At 33.6% G+C, this 25,335-nt stretch overlaps 2 protein-coding genes across 3 annotated transcripts in view; one reads left to right on the forward strand and one right to left on the reverse strand.

The window, feature by feature from the left end:
- Positions 1-25,335, reverse strand: part of LOC120633682 (lachesin-like) — a 337,749-nt gene that overhangs the window by 215,069 nt on the left and 97,345 nt on the right. The gene's annotated exons all lie outside the window — the stretch shown is intronic.
- Positions 20,185-25,335, forward strand: part of LOC120633651 (lachesin-like) — a 34,776-nt gene continuing 29,625 nt past the window's right edge. The window contains exon 1 of one of the 2 annotated variants that reach the window (XM_039903956.1): positions 20,185-20,340. The gene's annotated coding sequence lies outside the window, so the exon portion shown is untranslated. Of the gene's footprint in view, positions 20,341-24,556; positions 24,765-25,335 lie in introns of those variants that run through there. The other variant, XM_039903948.1, reaches the window with a different exon arrangement.

A 25,335-nucleotide genomic window follows, 5' to 3' on the forward strand; every position in this document is an offset into this window, starting at 1 on the left:
ACAGCAATTTTTGCTGCCAAGCAGGTGTAATTATTGGCACATTAGGCTTAACATAGCAGTGATAGCCTAATGAATGTTACAAAAAAAAACTTACATGAACATACATAATAAATTTACATATTAACTACACAAATACCGATATAAATTTATATATACTACAAATATATACGATATTTATTACAAAATAAAAAAAATCTAGTGGTAATCGCAGGTTTCGCTTCTATACCGTTTAGTAGTAGTAAGGACGGCGACCATGCTTAATGATAAGCGACTAAGACACCTGGAGATATCTTTGCATGGCTCGAGTCCATGTAGGACTGAGGTGCATCGATAATGCAGTCATATTTATATTAAAATACTCACCAACTCAATGTCATGACCATTGGTTGTTAATCAAATATCTATTAACTATTTCATAAAATATCTGGCAAATATGAATTTATAGTTATAGTATTTACAAACTTTATAAATTTAATGTAACATTAGTTCTGCCGCAAAGCAGCATTGTTGCAATGCTGTGTTCCAGTCGTAAGGGCTTGGTTTTCAGCATAATTTCATGCTCATGAGCCTTAGCACATATGCCTCAAGTTGATGAGCACAGGACAGCAAGAAGCGTTTCTACCGTAAGCAAGGCATACAGCCTTACGGTTGCTTACGGTTGCCTTGTTTATAGAAGATGGTATCCCACCTACTCTAAGGTGGGTCATCTCCTTGGCCCGTCAACTAATATAATCAAAAAAGAAACCGGAAGATTCTCAGGTGTTAACTTAAGAATGCAAAGTTACCTTTGTAATCAAAGTCAAAGTCAAAAATATCTTTATTCAAGTAGGCCCATAGGTGGCACTTTTGATGCGTACATAAGAATTACACGGTAGTGAGATGATGGCGATAACCACATTCGTAAACTGAAAACTAAAGTTACGAGGGTTCCAAACGCGTCCTGGTCTAAGAAGAAGCCCACAACAAACTTAGCCGGGTGTTTTTTCTTTGTTATCACCATCTCACAATGTCGTTTTAAATTATTAGAAGAGCAACCTGGTTAGAGCAATAATTTACACCCAAGCTTTTTATCGATTACGTAGTCCTTTATACTATAATAGACTTTTCTAATGGTCAACTCCTTCCTTAAGGTGATCTAGTATTGATGCAAAACGTGCGTATGTATCGTATTTTGGAAGAACTGTGTGGTGTACAATTTATAAGCTACAGATTTGCCTGGTTATCGCGAATAAGGCCAAAGATAATTGTCAACTCCTCCGTAAGTTGATCTGGTATAAATGCAAAACATGTACCGTATTTTGAATGATCTGTGTAGTGTCGGTTAAAATGTAATAGGTACCTACTGTATATATTTTTCTGATTATCGCGAATAAGGCCTAAAAAGGTATAGGCCTCCCTATACTTTTTGTCCATGTAACAATTTTTTGATTTTTTCTTTCTATTTTACTAACGGTTTGTTCAAAACTCACTAATTTGGTTTGATTGCAGGATACTTTGTTCCCACTTAAAAGTAAAGGCCTAATAACTTTATCTATTGATAATTATGTGTGAAATTAATAGAAAAAAGGCGAGAAAATAAACGCGTCGGATCGTTGTGAAGCAGCCATGAATAATCCTGCCGTCAGCGCCACGCGAGCTCGCTGCCCAATTAAAAACCTACTCTTTCCACGACTTTCAGCTGAGAATATTGTATAATAAGCCAATAAAATACCCCACTCAACGCCCACTAGGGCTATGAAATATACACTCGCCTTTATGGCTAAATTAAATGCATAAGTCGCCTTAAAAAACTAAAATATCCTTTGAAGTTAGTCAACTAGATATTATAATTTAATTTATTTTTATTGATGTATTTATAGTATTATAACTCACAGATATATATATATGTACGTAAATATAGGATACTTGATAGAACTTGCATCGAAAATTGAAATCCATTTCTCCTTTTTAAACACATGAACACATTGCACCTAAATATTAATAAAAGCGTTAGGCAGTTTTATATTTTTTTAAATAGTTCAAGAAAATAAAGAAAACTCCGTTTAACTTTTGTTGTAACACACTAATTTAGTAAAAAGCGCAGCGCAAAAGCTTTGAAACGCGTTGAAGCGACCATACCATGAATAATCCTCCCGTCAGCGACACGCTCTTAGGCCAATTAAAAACCTACTCTTTCCATGACTTTGAGCTTGGAATATTGCATAATAAGCCAATAAAATACCCCTCAACACCCACTAGAATGAGCTATGAAATACACTCGTCTTTATGGCGGTGAAATTTAATGCTTTAGATTTTTGAAATTTTTTAAAAATATAATATCTTAAAAAAGTTTTCTATTTGCTAAGTACTATAATCACCGACTAAATTTTAGCTGATAGACCTTTTAAAATCTTTTATATTTAATTTATTTGCGTAATAAGTGTAATGTATTAAATTAACTCAGTGCATGTAAAATATTGCTTTTGAAATGATACAAAGTAAGTAGGTGCACTAAATGTCAGGTCTTATAAGCCAATGAAATTAGAAATGATAAATCGCTGCGTTTTAAATGCAGATTATTCTCTTTGATTAAATGAGTATTCTACTCACTGGTTTTGAAAGTAGTGAGATGAAAAAAAGATTTTTCTATTGACTTCATATTACGATATCTTTGGTACGAGTTGAATAGTCCCATGAATAGTTCTCCCGTTAAAGCCACAGAAACAGCCCGTGAAATGTTGTTCAATCTGATTCAATATTCATCATCATCATCATCATATCAACCCATTACCAGTCCACTATAGGGTACGGGTCTCATTCAACAATGAGAAGGGTGTAGGCCGTAGTCGCTTATTAACACAAAACTGGACAGGACTAACACAAAAATTACACTTTTTATCACGAGAGATCAGCGTTAAAACCAACAAGAAAACTTTTAAAAAAACTTACGATCCTAACGGGGTTTTTAAGAGAAACAATACAATGTCGCATTTTCCACTGACATGGTACGGTAGATCATTTATATACACTAAAATTGGTTGCCTGTAAAGTCGGTATACGGGCGAAAGTTTTACGTGACAACGACTTTGAGTGGTAAAATAATTTTAATGTGAATATTCATTCGTATAGTAGGAAGAAGGATGAAATAATAGTAACAATTTAAAACATTTATTTATACAAAGAATTATATTTAAAACATTAATTTATACAAAGAATCTCGCACTGAATTTCATATTAACAAAATTTTATTTTTACCTTTACATATACATACGTATTTATATACAAATATACATACAATAACTTGCAATACATTTGCGTACAATGAAACAGCGTTTACTACAAAGGGACGCGCCTTTCACTTTTTATGTCTGTCTCTCTCGCTCTTAGGCGGGCGCGTGCCTCTCACTCGCTCTCATTGTGAGCGCATAACGTGAGCGGAGCGTAACGCAGTTTCTTGAAGTGTCACCCGGCAAACCAATTTATAAGACGTTGTCACGTCAATAAATCTCCCGAACTTACGCGAATCTACTTTTTATGAATCTTTCTCAATTGGATTATAATTTGTTTGTCGAAAATATTTGACAATGTTTGAAGTATCAATCTTTAATATATATTAATTTTTGAGTATGCAAGGGAAATTTTATAATTCGTTCTAAGACACTGTGACTAAAACTAAGACGGCATCATACCTGAGATGAGATTGCAGTCCAAAGCTAGCTTGTACAAGCACCAAAAAAAAAAAAATTATAACTTAAATATAACCGCATTTATTTGGACAATACGTTTATCTATGTATAAAACTTCGATCCATATTGTTAAAGTCGTAGAGACTATTCAGTCGCTCGTATGATAGTAAACGACAAATTAATGCGATTCGATTCAGCAACCTAATGGACGTTAGGCTTAAGTCGTCATCCCTTTTAATGTTTTATATGAATAACGCAGCAATTTTGGTTAAAAGACGGTTCAAGAAAGGAATACTTATTTCGCCCCAATTGTAAAAGGTTCGACAGAAGCTTTTGCGTCGTTCGTGGCGAAAAGTGGCCACTTATATTGAATCTTACATAAAAATTCAAACTCTCAATACCCTTTATATACGAATAGGACTTTACGAGCTCTTTTGAATGCTTAAATTTAGAATCACCTTTAGGTTCCCTTTAATTTTAAGAAAGATAACTAAGTTTAGAGAGTTACCTTCTTACCTTACTAATATCTCATTCCTGGGCAAGCCTCATCTCTGATGGTAGCCAGTGGTTTTAGATCATAGACGCTTCTCCAATGAAGGTTGGTCCTGACAGTTTAATGGGCTCTAAGAGAATCGAATCCATAATACAAGTAAGCTTACTCTATAAGCACTTTTGGAACGTCAAATCTCTCTGTTTGCAATGGCTTTATCACCGTCGAATCAGCTAAAAATATAAATTCTAAAAACCCTATAACAAATCATATATAAGAGATATCCAATATTATAAAAATAAGATATATAAGTCAGTTAAACTAACAATCAAAAGATTGTAGATCGTAATCGTAGGTATCATTTGTTTATTTTTCTAAGCTATTTCGTTACTGTTCAACAAGTGGCTTAAAATAAACAAACGCCCTCCTAGTACGTCCGTACTACAAACTAAATACAATAGTCTTGGAACTGTTAACTAAAACTTATTTTAATCTGATCATATTGCTATTATTTGAAATTAACCAGAATTTTTGGTTAAATATTGTAAAATTATTACAAGTACTAAATTTTATACGAGGATAAAATGTTTTGTGTGCAAATATTTGTCGACTAGTAGTGTAAAAACAATATTGTCTCAACTTTCTAGTGGTTTTGGTTTTGTAAAATGTACTGTAATGTGTGTAATATACTTAGACTTATTAGGTCTTTAGCAAAAAATTAATTATTCCTATTTACTTTAATTAATTACCAATTATACCTTAGTTTCAAAAATGGTAATTGAAAAAACGTACATTACCATAATATTAATATTTGCTAGCTTCGTAATACAAGGTCAGATATATATATATATATATTTCATTTAAATTTACATTATTATTTTTCAGTCAAAATGTACATAGTAACATGATCACAATGATGAATACTTCAAATAGAAACGAATAATAAACAACTTAATTAAAGACGGTCTTGTAGTAAGTCTGCGCTTATAACAATGTTACCAAATATTTGTGGTTGTATTAATTAGTCGGAATGGGAGATATTGTAAACAAATTAATATTAGAACACACATTGCGCTCCCGTTACATTGGTGATGACAGCTTATGAGAATGCTTTGCGACTGTGTATTCCACGGGCAACACTATTTTTGTTTATAAAGTTTTACCACATTTTATTTTCGATTTCCTTTATAAGTTTGTCGTCGTTGTCTAAACTGTTGTATGTTTTTTCTTGTTAGATCAGGGCCCAAGTCTGTTATAACAATCGCGTGTCTGTGGTCGATCAATGACAAAAAGTATCTTCTGTTTATAAGTAATTAGATAATAAATAATATTTCCGTCGGTACCCATAAAGGTACGAAAGTATTGTAAGTAGGTGTCTGTTCAAGTTGTGTCAACTTTTCGTAAGCTATTTTAGAAAAAGCTTGCAACGCTAACAAAATCGCATTTTGCAGACTTAGGGGCCTGCTGTAGTTATTTACGAGAACTTATGCAGTGAGCTTCAAGTGGCACCCTACGAGTCGCTGAATTGCAGCACAGTAGATTAATAGAATAGATACAGTATTTGCACACCTTTGAAATTGCGGTAAATGCTGACATCTACTAGCAAGTGCCGTGACATTGTAAAGGGCTGGTGGTCCTTTACAGCTAAAGCTAGCACGATTCTTCTCTCTAGACGGATCCGTTGGACTTTATGACTATCGTTACTCTATGATTTATCTACTCTATGATTTTTAAGTTTTAATTTGACTGTGAGATGGTGATAAAAAAGCCCCGGCTAAATTCGCTGTGGGCACGTCATAGACCAGAGCAAGAATAGAATCCCTCTAGATTTAGTTTTAAGTTAACGAATGTAGTCATCACCCTCGAATAATGGTTATAATGTATGTATGCACGCTTCATAAGTGCCTGTGGTAGGTCTACATGAATAAAACCTTTTTAAATTAAAATTTGAATTAAATTAGATCACTGTATTATTTATTGTTTGAGATCTGAACAATAAAAAACTCCTAACTAAGTAGTTACTAATCAATAATAATGAATCTGTCAAGTGTCAACTAGTTGTAACGCAAATAATAACACGCGTGAAGTTGTTTCAATTCGCTCGCTGGTCATCTTCACTAACTTCAACTCGCAATCTGGCATTTGATCTCCATACTAAATTATCAAATAATCTAGATTGTCTCTGCTAAATACATTGAAATTTCTATGAGAGAGAGCAGTTAAATAAAAGCCCCATAAAAGCAAATGAGTGTGAGCGAGACAAAGCAGGACCTCCGATCGCGTACGAAGACACGCGAAGAGCGCGATAGTGATAGTTCGGCGCGGCGCCGCGCCTTTCGGCTGGTTGGTACCACAGAGTCTACCTGCCAGAGTAACGTAGTGCTTGCAGTAACGTAGACACAGAGTATACATTATTAAGCAAAAGTTAAAACATTGTATTTATATCCTCATTGCTATCAAGTTTTAATTATTTTGTTAATTTCATTTCGGAATAGTCGAGAAAAATTTAAAAGAGATAATTATTGTAACGCCCGGCTTTTCGGCGTGTATGGTAGTACCGCCACTGGATACAAGCGGCCCAGAATCCTGGAGTATGGAACATCCACAAAATACCTAAATAGCTGTGGACGTCAATTGGTTGATTTGATGATGATGATATTCCTTAAATTTTGCATATCTTGGACCAGAAAAGAAAAAATAAATGAATATTAGGAACATTAACATTTAACATTATAAGAGTTATATTAATAAAGAGCTTTATTATACAAAATGTGCTATTCGCGGGATATGCAAAGCAAGAGACAATTTCTTTAAAAGCCCTTAATAGCTTTTTAAGAGTCCTTATTGCGAAAGGGGTACTAAACAAGCCCCGGCGCGAACATTATTTAGAAAAAAGAGGAAACCACGTGGAGTTTACTTGTTTCATAAAGGCGGGTCTTTGTGGCATCAGATAACGGTAGATTTGCGGCCATTCCATTAACAAATTACCTCTTTACAGCTCCTTTATACAAGTTACGCGATTTTTCATAGAAGCAACGTAAAATTTTCCTACTCTATTTTCGTGCAATTTTGGTTTATAATATTCACATAATAACACCCATTAAAAACAGTTATTAGTAGCTACCTTAAAAGGAATCGAATAAAATCAAAGATACACGTTACATAGGACCTTATCTCAGAAATAAATATTTTTTGGTTTGACTAATTATTATTATCAAACTAATTTTTTATTGTCTGAGGATATGCTTCATTTTTGAGATATTAATCGACACGTTCAGAACCTACAAAATCAAACCCATCTTCTGTCGACTGAATACGGGCTTACAAAACATCATGTTACCGTTTCTGTTAGTGCTAGTCTTCCATTCCAATAATGCCATGGGCATTTCTATAATATGATTCAATAAAGTGATACCTAAATAGTATTCAAAGAATTAAGATTTTAAATTAATAAAATGTTTAAGAGCAATAAAAAGCTGAATATAAATCTACCAACTGAACATTTTATTTCAGCGCCATCTATCAACGCAGGCTTGTACTAGGTTAAAGTTGGGTTCATAGGAGCAAAAAGGTTTGAAATAAAGAAGCCATGAAGAAAATACATTCTTGGATAGCTTTCTTATTAATATTTTTAAGTTAAACGATAACTTCGAGTATTTATAGTGCAATGTTGCAATGTATGCAATAAAACTTTTCAAATATTCAATTGTGTTCAAGAAAGTAAGCAAAATATAATATTATTACGAGTATATTTGATCCTATGTATTTGTTTGAATGTATTACCCCTGTACTGTAATCCCATGGATACTGGATTGCCGTCGCGCGTCGTTTTAGTATCGCGTGCAGTAATCTATAATTGTAGGTATATGGCAAATGCAATAAAGCGACTACGATAGCCAAATAATACGCAAATAAACTTATGTATGTATGTACTAACTAGCTACAACTAGAGACTAGCTACTTTGTCTGCGTCCAACTTCTAATGTATTTTTCCCATACTGAATTACTGACCACCATGGTTTTTCTTCTTTTCAGCTAGCGTAAAATAGCAAGAATTTTTTTGCTCGGCTCCTAAAGATTTTCAGTATGGGTTAAAGGTATTAAATTCTGGTCTAAAGAATTAGGATGTCAAACTAGAAATAAAACAAAATTTAAAATACGCGTTGAGAAATTAAAACAAATTTTATTTTATTACCATAGATTGCATTTGTACTTGTGGTACTTTGGTGATAAGCTTCGGTCGTTGCTAGTTGCTCCCCTACGATACCACGTAGAAACTAAATTAGGGTGTCTCAGACTGCATCATCAGTAATTATCACCAGGTCAGATTGCAGTTTTTAAACAATTAAAATGTCACTTGCTTCAATGTGGAGGAAAACCATAATGTTCTCAAAGGTATGTGGAGTCCACCAATCCGCACTGGGCCAGCGTGGTGCACCACGGACTTTAACCCTTCCAAATGTGGGACGAGACCCTGCCGGCCCTGTAGTGGGCCGGTAATGGGTTGATATGATGATATATCATGAAAATTAAGCCTAATTTGCTAACCTCCGCAAAAAACAGGAGAATCTGAGTTCTCCACACCAAACAGTACAGTAGGCAACGTACCCTCTACGCACGTTTCGCTCCGGAGCATCCTCAGGAGAAAGTGAAAAATCTGCCAAATGTGTCGCCTTTTATACCTTTCTTACCCCTACCCCCCTAAACTATATTATCTATATCTATATCTAAGCCCCTCCCACCTCATTAGTGCCTCTGAATATATTCAATGGAGGTGAAGTTGATAAGTTATCCAATATTCAATGATATGATGTTGATTAGATTGCAGTCAAGGGCTAACGTGTCGTGGAATAAAATAATTTTTCATTTAGCTTTAAAACTAATACTAGTTCGCACTCTAACAGCAAATCAGCGAATGGCGAATCAAAAATTTCAGTGCGATTTTAGATTATCAGGCGAATTCATCAACCAGTAGGTAATAAGGAAGTTCATCAACGCGAAATGGAATTGCAATGGACTAATACAAAATTTCGATTTATTTCTAAATTAGTCTTTACAACTTCCTCCTACCTACCTCTGCCATCAGTTTTATATTATACCTACTGTTTGTTCTGGCAATTTCACCATTCAAAGTTAATCGTTTATGCATTTTGAAAATAAAATTTTATTTTAATCTTTCACTTTTCAAGCGTAATAGGTACTATTTAAAACAGAAAACTTTATGTTTCTAGATTTAGAGTTCCTGTGTTTCTTAATTTAGAACTTGGTTTTTTTTATAATATATTAATTGAAGGTCCAAGCAGATGCCATACCCGATGATAAGTGGAAAACCATCGCACCATCATATCACAATCTCTGCAACAAAATTTAGTAATCATACATCTCAAAGTATTAGTAATTCGTACAATGAATCCACAGTCCTAAGGACTCTCCGGCATCGGAGCGGAACGTCGGAACTTTTTTTTTGATACTAGTTGCGTGGATTAAAGCAAATCAAGCTTTTAATTTTGGTTGTAATGATAAATTCGATTCGAGTCTAAGCATTGGTAAACTCAAAATATTTTATTACATACGAAATATTATATTCAACTCAGTGGTCATTTGTAAATTTATAATTTCTGATTTTTCTCTGGGCAGATCTAGAAACCGATTAGGGTTTAATATTATAAAATAATAATAACAAATCATTTATTTACACGATTATTAAACAGTGACAGAAATCATAGCTTAGTACTATGTTAATATAACTGCCATAATCCCTGATAGGTTAACCCGCTTCCATCTTAGACTGCATCATCACTTGAGATTGACCAGGTGAGATTGCAGTCAATAGCTAACTTGTAATAGAATAAAATAAAAAGGAAAATTTAAAAAAAGTGTTGAACTCTACGTATTTGCTCTCTTTTTTGATATGGTATACACATTACACAATAACAATACCACAGCTTGAACTATACCAAGTCTCCATTGTTTCGTCATAATAGTGCAGTTTTAGTTAAAACAGCCTCCTAATGCGACTCTTGCATGACTCGCTGCAGTCGAATGCACTAAAGCTACATATTCACGTCTCTGTTTATTTATCTCGACCCGTTCCGTTCTACGATATTGCTTGAAACGACTTTAATTAAACAAACTAAAACTTTCTGTACCCTTAGTATGGGATTTTCAGTGTCACAATCCGTAGGGTCGTTTTCGAGTATCGAAAAACTGCGGCTTTTGAGTACAATGCACAGCATACCACCAGCACTATTTTAACTAGCACTATTTTGACGGCCGACTGGCGCAGTGGGCAGCGACCCTGCTTTCTGAGTCCTAGCCCGTGGGTTCGTGGACTGGTGGGATTCCCACAACTGGCAATTTGTGTGTGTGATGAACATGATTGTTTTCCAGTGTCTGGGCGTTTATCTGTATATTATAAGTATGTATGTGTATTATATTCATAAAATATTCAACAGCTATCTTAGTACCCATAACACAAGCTACGCTTACTTTGGGGCTAGGTGGCGATGTGTGTATTGTCGTAGTATATGTAGTATGTAGTTTTGCATAGCATTGCTAAATTTCAGTCTGAAGGGCGTCGTTGCCGATGTAATTACAGGTACATATGAGGCTTAACACCTACCTCAGATTGATGGACACAGCGCAGAATTTTGTAGGGCTTATTCCTTAAACACCGTGCAAGTTGTTGCTTTATTTATAGGCGATGGTTCTCCACTAACCGACAGTCATCTGCTTAGTCCGTCAACTATAACCAAAAAAAGGTTTAAAATCATTCTGACTTTTGCAGCCAGTATCCATTTACACACCACTTCAAGTTAAACTAATAAAAGTAGAACAGATAAAAAAAGACAGAAGCGGAATACAAAAAACGGCCTTATCGCTTAGTAACAATTTCCGCCAGGCAAACTTTAGGATTAGGAGACCATGAGTAAAATAGACTGCGGGTGGATTAAACAAAAAAAAATATTCCAATAAAAAAAATTATAATATAGCACCTTAACAATTTAACATAGTATTACCATAAATACAATCCACATAAGTAAATATTAGCTCAGATTAGGGTAGCTTTTTTTTACGAAGACGTTTTAGATTTTATTTAGTTTTAAATATTTTATTTTAGGTTATATTTATAAAACAATTATTTTAAAGAATAAATAAATGCTAACTAAATATTACAATTCGTAAATATATTTAGTAACATGACACGGAAGTCGAATAACAAGGAGCACATGAGGTTTCTTTACTACTTGACGTTTGTAATTTTAAAAAGGAAATAAGTGAGTTTAGAATTTTATGAATATTAATAATAGATTCAGCGAATACGCCTACAAATCTCATACTAAAGACGCTTTTGTACATGTATAGTTTCTACTTACTTTAGTCTTACGACTCAGCAATCCTCCTTTTACGTGAAACTGTTAGAAATGTAAAAGATACGTGCTTTTCTGTGTAGCATTTTCGATTTTTTACTGATTCATGGAATTTTTACTGGGTATATTTTTAATGGCTGTCTAAACTCTAAAACGATTTATAAACAAATAATTCAGCCTGTTACGGCTTATACCTTGAACGGGCCGCGCCGAGTTACCCGTACGGTAAAGGAGTAAAGTAGTTATAGATAGTGTACATTGTGGTAGTAAGTAAGTTAGTTGGCTTAGTTATAGTTAGGTTAGTTGAAAGTAAATGTGCGTTTATTAAACTGCGCGCTGGCATTGCATGCACTGCATGACATTAAAGCTGACATCGCGCATTGTATTGCACAGATTTTTGTAATAATTTTTGTTATAATTAATAGTAAAAATAGAAGTATGTGCAAAATAATAGAAGTGTCATAATGTTTCGTCTCACTTCCACTGACAGGACCTTTTTCAGGATTAAACACTTCATCAGGTACTATTCTGACGTTATGCAGCTTTTAACAATTAGGTCTTAGGGGCATATCCAGAACGGAGATTCGGATAAATAGAATAGAATTAGTTACAAATTAATGTAGTCGAGTCAGGCGGTAATGACACAACATGACGTCAGATCCGGCAGCGGGCGCAAGCGCACCGGCTCCGGAAGCCGGAAGTTGCGGTGAAGCGCAATCTGGAGTCGGCCGGCGGGAAACAGTGAATCAAGTTCAGGCTGCCTCACTGTTTTATGTACGGCATTGTAAAAGATAAATGGGTGCGTTTCGTTCACTAGCCAGCTCTTGCGGTTGCCAGAGCTTATCCTTAATGTATGTGTTAGTGGAATGTAGCGTTTTAAAGGACTAAGGAATGCGTAGTTCGTTTAAAAAAATATGGAAAACGGTTTGTTGAGTTTCACTGTTTCCGCACCGTATCAAATATTTGTAGAGCGTCTACAAATGCATTGTTTGTTCGGATGCTACCCTCTTTGCCTAGATACATTTACCGTAGTATTCCATTTCTGTATGAAGACTTTGGTGTTTAATAGCGCCTACCGTAAATTTTATTAATACTTAGCTATTGCTGCGGCTTCGGTGTCTTTTTTTTTTTAACTTAAAAATATCCTCTTCTATGCCGTAAGCTATTTGTAAGCAAACATTTTTCGGAAGCTTATCTCCATATCTAGCAATGGAACATCAATAATAATGATAATTTATTATGGGAGTATTAATTACCACTCGTGAATATTTAAGTTGATTTCTCTTATCCAAATTGAGAAAATGATATTCATTTGACAAAAAAAAAAAAAAAAAAAAATAATAATAATTATAATTTAAAATAATGATTTACACAAAATGTAAGCAGTCTAACTGATCACTGATGGGCATTGTACCCAGGTACCCAAAAATACAATTTTTCGTGTCTGAAAACCATGGGCCCAAAGTATTAAACGCAAGCGCTGCAAAATATAGTCATATTGTTATGACTATGTTAACTGAGTATTAAGAAAATATTTTTTGACAAAAATATTCTCTTATCTTTTTTTAACAGAATTAATTATTTTAGTGTTATATAATAACATAAAATTGCGTGACATAATGCAATAAAATAGTAGTTATATGTTGTGACAACAATATAAACGACACTTGTAAATTCGTACATCAGACATTATATAAAAGAATATTTATTTTTAGTTTATTAAATGAAACGAAACGTGAAACATTTACAATTATCAAACATATTTTAGTAAGAATGCATTCAATAAGCGGCTGATTTATAAAAGTGTAGTAATAAAAGCGAACATGTAAGGAAATTTATGTCAACATTATTTTGATCGATAGGATGTCCTCGATTTGCAAAAATGTTTTGTACCTGGACCTAACTGTAACTCGTAACGAAGTTGTCGGTGTTTTTCTGGTGTAATAGGATATACCTAACAATAACAGTTTCTAAATTAAACTGTATTGTGTAGAAGTGAAGACCATAATCTATTATTTATGGATCATTTATACCTTATTTTACTTTTTGGTATGGGTTATTTTTTAAACTTAAGCTTCAATGAATGCAATTTTTGAAACGTTTCTTTGTGTCTTTACCCACAGCAGATGGAAATGAAAACATAGTTATTCATATGTTGCTTTATTTTCCAAGCAATCGAAAAGGTGTATAATTGACATTATTCTATTGATGAGACTAGCGACTTAGCATCTCACTTTAAATAGGTATCTAAGTACGTTAAATTTGGCCATACAAACTTTCATCCCCATATTGGACAACCAAGTTTAAAAAAACTTTTGTTATTTATTTAAAACTAACTAATTGTCGTATGACTGATTTTATTACTCCAAGACTTACAACTGCCAACCTGTTTTAAAACCGTCTTTAAACCTCAGTTCTATTCCTTTAGGGATGGGTTTAAGTAAAACCCTTTCTCGGCGGACAAACACGCTAAACCCTTAAGCTTAATTAACCCTTAGCTAATTTTCTTAATTTTCATATCTCTTACTTTTAACAACAGTCAACTGCCATTAAGCTTAGATTATTCTTATAAAAATAGTAGTAGTAGTAAGTAGTCTATGTTACTATAATCCACTGTAAAATTTACATCAAAATCGATTCAGCCGTTTAACATAATTGTGTACAGACAGACAACAAACACATTTAAAATCTTTGTTTTGTTTATACTTTCGTTTAATAATTAGTTATAAGAAGAGCGTAATAATAAATTATTTCGAAATGAAAGATAGTCACCACTTCGCCTAAGGAAAGGCAATAAACTTAGCCAAAGGAAATGACAGCCGTAGATTGTCATAACCATTGCCTTAAGCTCATCTGTCACCATAAGCATTGAAAAATATAAATTTTATTAATAAGTAAGACTCGGATGTATTGACTTAATTCCTTTACCAATCAATATGCGTGGAAATTATTCTTGCAACTTTTATTTGTGTTGATTGATTTTGAATAAAAATGCTTACATTGTCATTGTCATCGCACAGCAAATTGGGAAATACTCTACCTGACATCAATAATTTTTTCGATGCAAAATTTTCATATTCACCAAAACCCTTGAGTAACTTGTAATTTTATCGTAAATAATAAATTTATTTAACCTTTTAGCTATTTAAATTCCAGGTCCAAGATAAAATACATATTTATTCATAGACACAAAATATACCTACTAAAGAATATTAAATTAAATACTTTGTTTAGTACAAAATTTCCGTTCACCAGGACATAGTCGGCAACATGTCTATGTGAATCACTAGTTTTGTGGCCCACACTGTCGAAACTTTCCCAACGGTACTGCTCAAACGTAAAGTTCCCTAGTTCCTTGTAACCTGCTTTTAGGTTTCCATCTCACCGTAACAATATTTTAATAATAAAATACGATCACAGGTTACATCTAACACTGGAATTCATAGACGAGAGGTGATCCGAAGTAGAACATTCAACATTCATGTAGGGGTTGAATGTTGAACTAATCTTTCTTGTTTTTTATAGACAATCGCTGAAGAATCCCTTAACTAAATAGTTTCATACATACAAACAAACAACCCAGCATTTACACCGATTGGTGGTCTTAACATACCTTCACATACCATTAAAAACATTATCGAGAACTCTCAGGTATGCAGGTTTCCTCATGAAGTTTTCCTTCACCGTTGAAGCAAGTGATATTTTAATTGCTTAAAACGCACATAACCTAAAAAAGGTAGAGATTGTGTGCTGGAATTTGAACTGGGTCCCCTGAATGTAAAGCCAAAGGTCATACCACTAGTCTATACCGATTATTAAATTTAATCTCTATAGTATTTCAAATTTAATAGACATGCGGATATTCGCAACCTGGTTTTGCCTATCATCGCTTCTATCCCGTGAGATTATACAAAGATAATTCCCTATTTCACCCGTTTGGGGGTAATATGTTCTAAAACTGAGATAAATACATGTTTCTTGTTTTTTTGAATAAATACATGATATTTTAAGTTCACCTCTAGGATGCTCAAAGAATATTCTCTCAAAACTTACAATTCATTGTCGTAGTATATTTATTTAAAAAAAAAAGGTTGTCAGTCAGACCTTTTTTAGTTATATATTTTATAGAGCATGCTTACTCTCAATAAACCAATTATTAATACAACGTTTTGAAACTTATGTATATGTTTAAAACTAATATTATTTTTATCACACAAACAAACTTTAGGGAAATATTTGGAAACGGAGAGTTATAAAATTTCTCTAAACCAAAACATTCGCAACAATTCTATGTGAAACACTAGTCTTGTTGCGCACATGTCGAAACTTTCTCTAGCAAACTCCACGAACGAAGCGTAAAGGCTTGTTCCTTGCAACCTGTTCTAAGGCTTGTTTTCAACTATTACTCAATTTGGCGATATTAATACTTAATGTAGTAAGATATTTTCCAGAAGTTTATCGTATTGTTTGCCTAATAATCGTTCATGGATATAACACCACACGCACGTAGAAACGGACATAAATTAGTGATATCTGCATATCGTCCGAGAAAAGTACAGAAATCCTTTGTGGGGATGGTTATATGCTTTTATAACATGATACCGAAGGTAATATTAGATCTACCTTTACCTAAGTTTAAACAATATATTAAAACACATTTAACAAATCGTGATTACTACACGATTGATGAATTCCTTATCGACAAGGCTGCTTGGAAGCAGGCCACTCCGCTCTCATTTCTCACAAAACAGAAAAATTCTAAAGATTGTTAAAAAAACTTAAATCTATAAAATGATGTTGGAAAAGAGCAATCTACTGAGTTTCTTGCCGGCTCTTCTCTGTAGAATCTGCCTTCCGAACCGGTGGTAGAGTCACTGCAAACAGACTGACTTGACGTTTCAAAAGTGCTTATAAATTAGGCCTACTTGAAATAAATGAATTTTGAATTTTTTTTGCAGACACAAACGTAAGATTTAATTAAATTTAGGTTTAATTGGTGGTCCATTTTTTATCAACCGACTTAAAAATGGATGTTTACGGATAAAGTTAGCAAAGAGGTCAAGAATTAACCTTTAGCTCTCTCTCTAATTATTATCCCGTTTTATGAGAAACCCACAACAGGGAGAAGCCGAGATTGTGCACCTGTTTCTACGCAAAACTTGTGCACCCAAAATATCCTGCTAAATGATGGCTTGCGGAACATGGCCTTCATCTCACGGTTTAGATTAACTCTCTCACGAAATATCTTGCTTGACTTGCATTTGCAAGCAAGCTTAAAATGACCAGGATAAATGTGTCTTGCTCTAAAGAATTAAATAAAGAGTAAGATTAGTCAGGTGAACGCCAGATAAACGTCAGGTAAAAGAAGTGACGCCAGAGAGCAAGAGACAAGAGTCGAAAAACTTTTAAAATCTATTTTTAAGTAGATGTACGATACACCTAGGTCCCCGTATAGAACAAAGGCATAAAGATTGAATGTTTCACAGCCAAAAAAATACCAATAAAGAGTAAGATTAGTCAGGTGAACGCCAGGTAAACGTCAGGTAAAAGAAGTGACACCAGAGTGCAAGAGACAAGAGTCGAAAAACTTTTAAAATTTATTTTTAAGTAGATGTGCGATACGCCTAGGTCCCCGTATAGAACAAGGGCATAAAGATTGAATGTTTCACAGCCACGGGTTTAAACTTCTATTACGCTAAAAATCGCACGCAAAGCAAACATAATGTTATAAATACGATTAGGTTATCACGTCACATGTTTATTTTCAAAACGGTTTTAATCTCATTCATTAGCTTTTGTGCAAACATCCGATTTGGTGGAACATTTTACTTAAGCTTGCCGAAAAGCCCTGCCTGTTTTTGTTTTCGATTTGGCACAAAGTTCTTGTTTATAATACTGGCAATTCTCATGAGTATTCGCAAATAAAGCCTACCAATATTCTGTTTTATTGGTAAACTTTATCAAATTTTTAATTGTATTTATAACATTCCATTTTTTTGATTTAATTAATTAAATTATGAGGAAAATAATTTCATGCAAAAAATCGTCTGAAATATGCGCATTTAAACGAACGAAAAAACAACATCTTCAGTATTATTAATTATCTACATAAACAAATAAATAGATAAAAGCCATAGTCATTACATAGATATTGAATCAAATTATAAACACTTACTTGGTTGAACCCCAAATCAAATAGGAAACGTGCAAGGAGAAGATGCTGTACCAACCTGCTGTTAAACTGATAAAACTCTTGATTTTATTTGCTTCATCTATGTTCCTAAGATGATAGAACCTATTTACGAACACTCAATAAGCTTCGGAGCTCAACAATAGGGCGAAATCTTTTGAAATTCTCCGTATTACACATACAATTAGAAGAAACCTCGATTTTCAACATGGCCGACCAGATGACGCTCCTTTCAAACGTCTCTCAATTAATAACTTTGGAAATTAGCGGGAACTGCTAATTATTCTATCTTCATTTCGAAATGGATGCTTTTAAAGTAAATTGAAGTTGGGTCAAGGGTCAAGTATTCCAACAAGTGTTCGTTATAGACTGAATATTAAAATGCGATTATAGCCATTTTTGAACTAAACACATATCCTGAATAATTATGAATGCAAAAGAGAGTTCTTTTGTTTTACTTCTGTCACGTAGCAAAAGGGTAAAGATTTGATAGAAGCAGGCGTTACTTTGCGGAAATCTATGATATATTATGAAAATTAAGCTTAATTTGCTATACCCTGTATGGTATCTGTATGGTGTAATTTATAATTTCTTCAATCCTTGTACTCCACACCAAACTGATCTTCGGCAATGTACCATCTACTCATGTTTCGCTCCGAAACCGGAGCATCCTCAGATGTTGTTTTTACACGTTAAGATTGTTAGGTATAGCAGAAATAAGCTTAATTTTCATAATAAAACAGAAAAGGATTGAATGCATTTTTGCATACAGCCAGCTGATAAGTAACTTTTGTTTTTTTTGTTTTTTATTGGGTTCGAGCTACTTGGGATCGGATTTTGAAGGATTGGAATATATTATTTTTGAATAAAAAAAACCTTTTTCGTAGTAGTTGTAGTAGTAAAAAGGTAGTAGTTAACTAACGCGGGCGAGTTGATGCGATGGTTCGGCGTATGGTATTTAGAATAGCTTGTATCTGATGGGAGGCTTGCCTGCCAAGTGATTTTGTGGTATAGAGCCTGGCAATTACCTACTTACTATATATTTTGTGCCATTGTTCGCAGTACTTCATCATAAAGTACCTACCATCCTAATTAATAGATAATATAGATACATTACTTTGAATTACTAGGTATCCCCTCATTAGTACTACTAATAAGTGATTATTCTTCTTAATTCTATAAAAATACGTATTGCTCAAGACGGAGTTATTTTTTTATTCTACTACAAACTAGCCCTTGACTTGAATATCTCTCGGCAGTAAGTGACTAAGCAGTTTAGGGATATGCCAGTTATATTAAAATCATTCCTCTAATCAACGAGTTTAATTCATTTCATTAGCTTCTATTTGTTCTTTTATTATTTATAAGATTTTCATATAATAGTACACGACCAAATATGATAACTACAGTTTCATATACCGCATGATCTCAAAATATTCCTACCTGATGGCAAAAGACATAAAGACGACAGTATCGAATAAAGGAGGATTAAATATTTGATAAAGAAAATTGTACAATAATCTTTGATGGAGACTAAGCACTCAATATTATTATTTTACAGATATTATTACCAATTAAAACTGTATCCCGCAATTTTGTTCACGCTTACTTATTAATTTCCGATTTGCCGAAACAAAAAGAATCCTGATAATTTTCATATCAACCCACTTCATGGCACGGGTCTCCTCCCATAATTAGAACGATTTAGGCCATAGCCCACCATATTGGCCTACTGCGGATTGGTGGACATCACAAGCCTTTAAAAACATTTTGAAGAACTTTCAGTCATGCAGGTTTCCTCACGATGTTTTCCTTTGCGTTGAAGCAAGTTATGAAGTTGGAGGTGCGTGCTGGATTAGAACTCGTAACAAAGAAACCACACAAACTTCTCATTATTCCTGAAGTTCTGTCAGAATCGAAGTAAAAAGATGCCTAATAGAGATTTTATAGCAATATGTTTCTAAGATACAACTCAGTTTACTCGTTCTGACGTCATAAGGACAAACAGACAGACCACACAGTCAAAAACATAAGTTTGGGATATGCTTCAGTTTAAACATCATAATTATATGAGTTTTGCAAATTTATTTTAAAATTACTAGAAATCATCGATTTATATTTTATTTTTATTTAAGATTTCAAGGACCGAAACGAAATTTTTGTATGAAAACAATTCATTCATGAATTATAAATAGCTCTTTATGTTAATAAAGAACATTTCAATATGCGCATAATATTAAAATTTCACAAAATAAAAATCACGAGAAAGCGCAATAAAGCAATACATTTTTACAAGCTGTTGAAGATATGAAAAATGACGGCGACGTTTTCATCCGTTCAAAGTGGCGAAGTCGCCAATATCTTAAAGGCAAGTCGAAATCTATCGGTTCATATCCTCAATCACACGGACATCTGCGTAAGAATAACGGGCGAGTTGGGGTTTGAATAGGGAAACCGCCAGTGTGTGGCGCGCCCCCGACTGTGGCGTTCGCACGCTCCAGACCGATAGGCCTAACCACGCGAAAAACTTTGTAAACTTCATTCGCGGAGTGATCTTCATATTGACATACAAAACAATAAATAAAAACGCATATCACCAGTTAAAACCATTAAATATAATTAAAGGTAAGTCGCCTGAGAGTTTGCGCTTTGCGTTTGGAATGTGTTCGTTTATTTTTCATGCTGTCAAAGTTTTTCAAGTTATGAATTTGTTTCCTGCTGTTGGTAATTTTTGTTGTAGTTGTTTGTTTCATGCTAACTGGGATTATTGGTTTTGTTTAAAATTTTAGAAAAGATGGTATGCAGTTATCATATGCTTTTATAAATTTAATGATGGTTAGAAGTGTTGTGGAATTTAAGATAATTTTAGTATGTCACATATTCTGTACTTTTAATTAATTTATTTTCCAATTTAATATACTGCCCATATTGTATTTAATTTAATTAAGACAGTACCCCTTCATCAAATCGACATATAAATTATTTATTAGTTATTAACATTATATAATAATTATATGAATAGATTCATAATAATCATATGGTTTCAATTATTGGTAACAAAAATATTTTTGAAAAAAAGTTAATTCAGTTCGTATTAATGTTATGCTTTCAGCTTTGTAGTTGTTTATTGTTTGTTATGATTAAAAATATATCTAATATTTTGATATATTTATAGTAGTTGTATGGAGTAAAAGGGGTAAATTTTTTTGTAACAACCCAAAAAAGTTAAATCAGTCACTCAAAGTATCTTTTACCCATCAAAGTTTAAAAAAAATAGGCAGACAAAGACTACAACAATATTTAATATTAAACGTAATATTAAATTTAAATGTAAAGGGGTTTCTAACTTGGTATAAACTTTCCCGGTATATTTTCCAGGGGTATATTCTGCGTAGTCAATTTAGACGAAGCCTTAACAACTTTATCCTAGTGTTTCTATTTTCTCTAGACCAAAAGTAGATTTATTAGCTCTACAAAGTTTGCCGGCGGTTGCTTATGAAAACTTTAGTTTTCTACTTCAACACTTGTGTGGTTTCTGGGTTTTATTGTGTAAGCCGGTTATTTTATTACTTTCTAGGACAACAATCTTGCTCTTCTTTTTTATTGATAACTAGATGGCCCCATTAACTTCCAATCACCTATGATTGCAGTGATTAGGAATCTTTATCAACCGCCATCTATTGAAAATAATCAAAGTGACAGAGAGCGATAGAAAGTTACCAATTTCGAATTTTCGCAATTTCGGCTATACCTTTGGGTTTTATTAATTAAACTATTCCTGAACGACCCCAAAGATTTTTTTGAGTTTTTCAAGACACGCAAGTAGGGATTATATATTTAAATTACATTACATTATTCTTCTTCCGTTTATGCAATTTTTTTACTGATGACTCGTTCCTTTTGCGTGAATATAGCCTTTAACCTTCCTCGATAAATGGACATATCCAACACAAAATGATTTTCAAACCCAGAAGTTCCTGAGATTTGAACGTTCAACCTAACAAACTCTTCAGATTTATAGTATTAATATAAATATACTCTGCAATTTTATCTGCAGCTAGGATCTATATACTACAACATGGTGATCTTGTGCGCTTTTCTTATTTTGTAAACCTGTATGTGGTATACAGGTTTACAAAATAAATAATAGTGTAGTAATAGTAAATAGTGTTGACTTTGAAAGAGTTAAATGGAATGTAAAACCATCATAACCAATATATCAACCCATTACCGGTTCACTACAAGGCACGGTCCCTCGGTATCCTCGGTATCCTCCCACAATGCCCAGTGCGGATTGGTAGGCTCCACACGCCTTAGAGAACATTATGGAGAACTCTCAGGCATGTTGGCTTCAATATTCCTTCACCTTTCACTTCACGGAAGCAAGTGATATTTTAAATGCTTAAAACGCACATAATTTAAAAAAAATAGAGGTGGGTGCTTTGAAGTTTTCGAAGTCATACCCACCGGGCTATCACCGCCTAATGTATGGAATGTAACACATCCGGTGTTAATTGGCTAAGACGTGAGAAATGAACTTTAGTGGTTATTGTTTCTCCTGCAGACTGCGATCGTGAACACGTAGTACAAATATTATCATTAGTACGTATTCAATGTAAACTGAACCAAAACCTCTGTTCCTGCATGAATTTGTATGCATTAGGTACCGACGTTCAGGCAATATTCACTTCTTAACATTCAAAATATTTCTTAAGAAGATAGTTTTACTTGGCGAAAACAGTATTAAAATGTAAAAGAATACAAATAAGAATATCACTTGGAAGTAAATCCAGCCATCGCCTATTTCCAAGTCCCGGGGTGCTTATTTTTTATACTAGGATTAAGCGCGGACTTAAATTCAAGGCAGTACCTATGGGACAAGCTTAAAAGGAAATTTAAAACCTGTGTTACTGCTGTTTTGTCTATTCCTGAGCCCAGAATTGCGGTAATTGAAGTAAGGGGAACTTAGATAGAGAGTTATAATAAGTTTACTGTAGCAAAACACAAAGGAAAGAAAACAACGCAAACACAGTACAGAAAATAATACATTATAAATAATTTAAAAGTAAAAAGGCAGCCATATCACTTAAAGTTATATTTTAAAGGGCACAGGGATGGGAATCTGAATCAGTTATCTGGGGATACCAGTTATCTAAAGTATACTTACAGCTGATACTCCGTGTTAACATTAAACGTAATCCACAATAGTTGGTCACCCATCCATTTACTGACTTCAGTAAATGTTGCATACACAGCGCAATTATATTTTTTTTGTGCTTGTATAATAAATTTTCACACTATTTGTCATAATTATCTACTTGAAAGACCAGATTTAACTTAAAACTAAAAACTGTAAATTTAAATTGAGTAAATGCATTTTAAAATTAATTTATGGCTATAATTGCTTCCACATAAGAGGTTCCACATTAGTCTACCGCGGACTTTCTTTTCGAAATATTTAAGAGTAACATTCACACAATATATTATATTAGCCTAACACGAGTTTAAGGTTATCATGAGTGAAGCGCCTTGCGCCTTGCGCAATGCGCCCGACCCCGTGTACCTCCGATAATCCAATTAATGTGACGGAATATATTATCTTAACTAGTATCTAAGAGATCATACTTATTATTCAAAGTTATTAACTCAATTTTTTTTTGCATTTGTGTAAATACTGGGTAATATTCACGATACTTAGAATTAAAGCAACATGACGATGCGACGTAGAAAACAGTTTGTATGGTAACAATTAACTTATTGTACCGTTAATAAAATGCTACATAAGAGATACGGGTATATACATAGTGTCGAGAGCATGTTCACGTTGATTTCAATTTCCCGCGTATATGTAGGTACGTGGTTTGAGCTGACGCTATGGCCAACATTGCTCGACCAAACGTGTAATGATATTACTAAAAGCAAGTTACAAGAACAATAAATTGATAAAATATTTGAATAATAATGTTATATTAAAAAATAAGAATCGAATATGATAGATTGCCAATTATGTTGTATACAAATCTCTAAAATTAACAAAGTTAACCTTTATGTGATTTTTAAATGTTATTACAACTTAGGCACGTGACTGCAATCTCAACTGATAATTAATGATGCAGTCTAAGATTACCGTCTAAGCTACTATCAGACTAAGCTGTGTATAGCAGTTATACTAAAACTCAAAAGACACCCAGATTTCTGTTATATACGATGTAAGACGTTTAAAGGCTGATGATGATGATGAAGGTGAGAATGTTGATGTTCATAACAAAACACTACGTGGACGTTCCACAGACCATGTCTTTTACATGAGAAGAGATGTGGTCTGTGCTCCTGCTTTTTTGGCATTAACAATTATGTTGCAGCATATTATCTCCTTGTTAGTGATAATTAAAGAGACCGTTGGCTTTTCCCGCTCACCATGTCACCGTGCATGCATACACCGTAAATTTCTTTATTCTGGACTTGGTATACTTACTGTCCATTTGAAGATTTTATTTTATACCAACAATTTTGGCAGAACTACACGATCTGAAGCTTACCACTTGACCTACGTGGTAATAAATGTTATGTTATCTAAATTTATGTTAATGTATTATAGCTACTGAACGTGAATTCGTCGTTAGTTCTGTTTATTGAAAGTCCCACGAAGACCATTTATTCTCCGGAATACAAGTTATCTCAATCTCTCAAGAGTGATACAGTGGTTGAGCCGAACGTAGATAACAAACAAATGAACAAATACACACACTTTTACGTTTATGTATTTATAAACAGTGCTCACCCGTAGGTATTCAAAATCCATAACTGGCGGCAGTTAAAGTTGTTTTCAGTCTAGACTCATTGATCCGTCAGTTTATCTGCTGACCCTTCGAACGTTTTAAATAAATAATAAACACTAACTCATCAGTAACCGCTCCTTCTAAGTCATGAATGACATGTAATGCGGTTTTATCTGCGATCAATTGAAAAAAGCAAAAAGTAAATTTTAAAAAATCCCGATCACGTGTGAGTTAGACTCGCAGACGCAGGGTTCCGTACCATCTTACAAGGTAAGTTATCCGAGGTGTATTTTTTTATTGCAATAACGTGAACAAACACGGCGGTTAAGGCCGCTTGGCACAGATAGTATAATCTTAGTTCGAGGAAGTTTGATATGCAAACTACAGCTATAGTTCATAGTCGTGCAAAACAGTAGTAAAAAGTAGTCTGTGCAATAATCCAGGGTATAATCTAACTTTATTCACAATATCAGACAATTTGGTTCAGTAGTTGTGGCGTGAAGTAGCAATATGTGCGTGAAGGAGCAATATTATAGTGTGTTAGACTGCACTAGCTGATCAATATTTTTTCCATTTTTAAATTCGCCATTTTGATTTTTTCATTTTTTTTTGTATAGCGGCAAAAGAAAATACTCTCTGAATATATCAACTTTGTACCATTTATTTCAACATTATTTCATCTTTTTTATTTCGATATTATATTTTTTTAAATATTATTATTATTTATTGTAATTTTGTTATTATTTATTACATGCCATCTTAATAAATTTATATTGAATGATGAATTTTAATTTGAAATTTTAGATTGTTAATTAATTATTGTTTTTTCTCTGATTTTGTT

The sequence above is a fragment of the Pararge aegeria genome, chromosome 2 (genome assembly GCF_905163445.1).
Source record: "Pararge aegeria chromosome 2, ilParAegt1.1, whole genome shotgun sequence".
In the NCBI taxonomy this organism is placed as follows: domain Eukaryota; kingdom Metazoa; phylum Arthropoda; class Insecta; order Lepidoptera; family Nymphalidae; genus Pararge; species Pararge aegeria.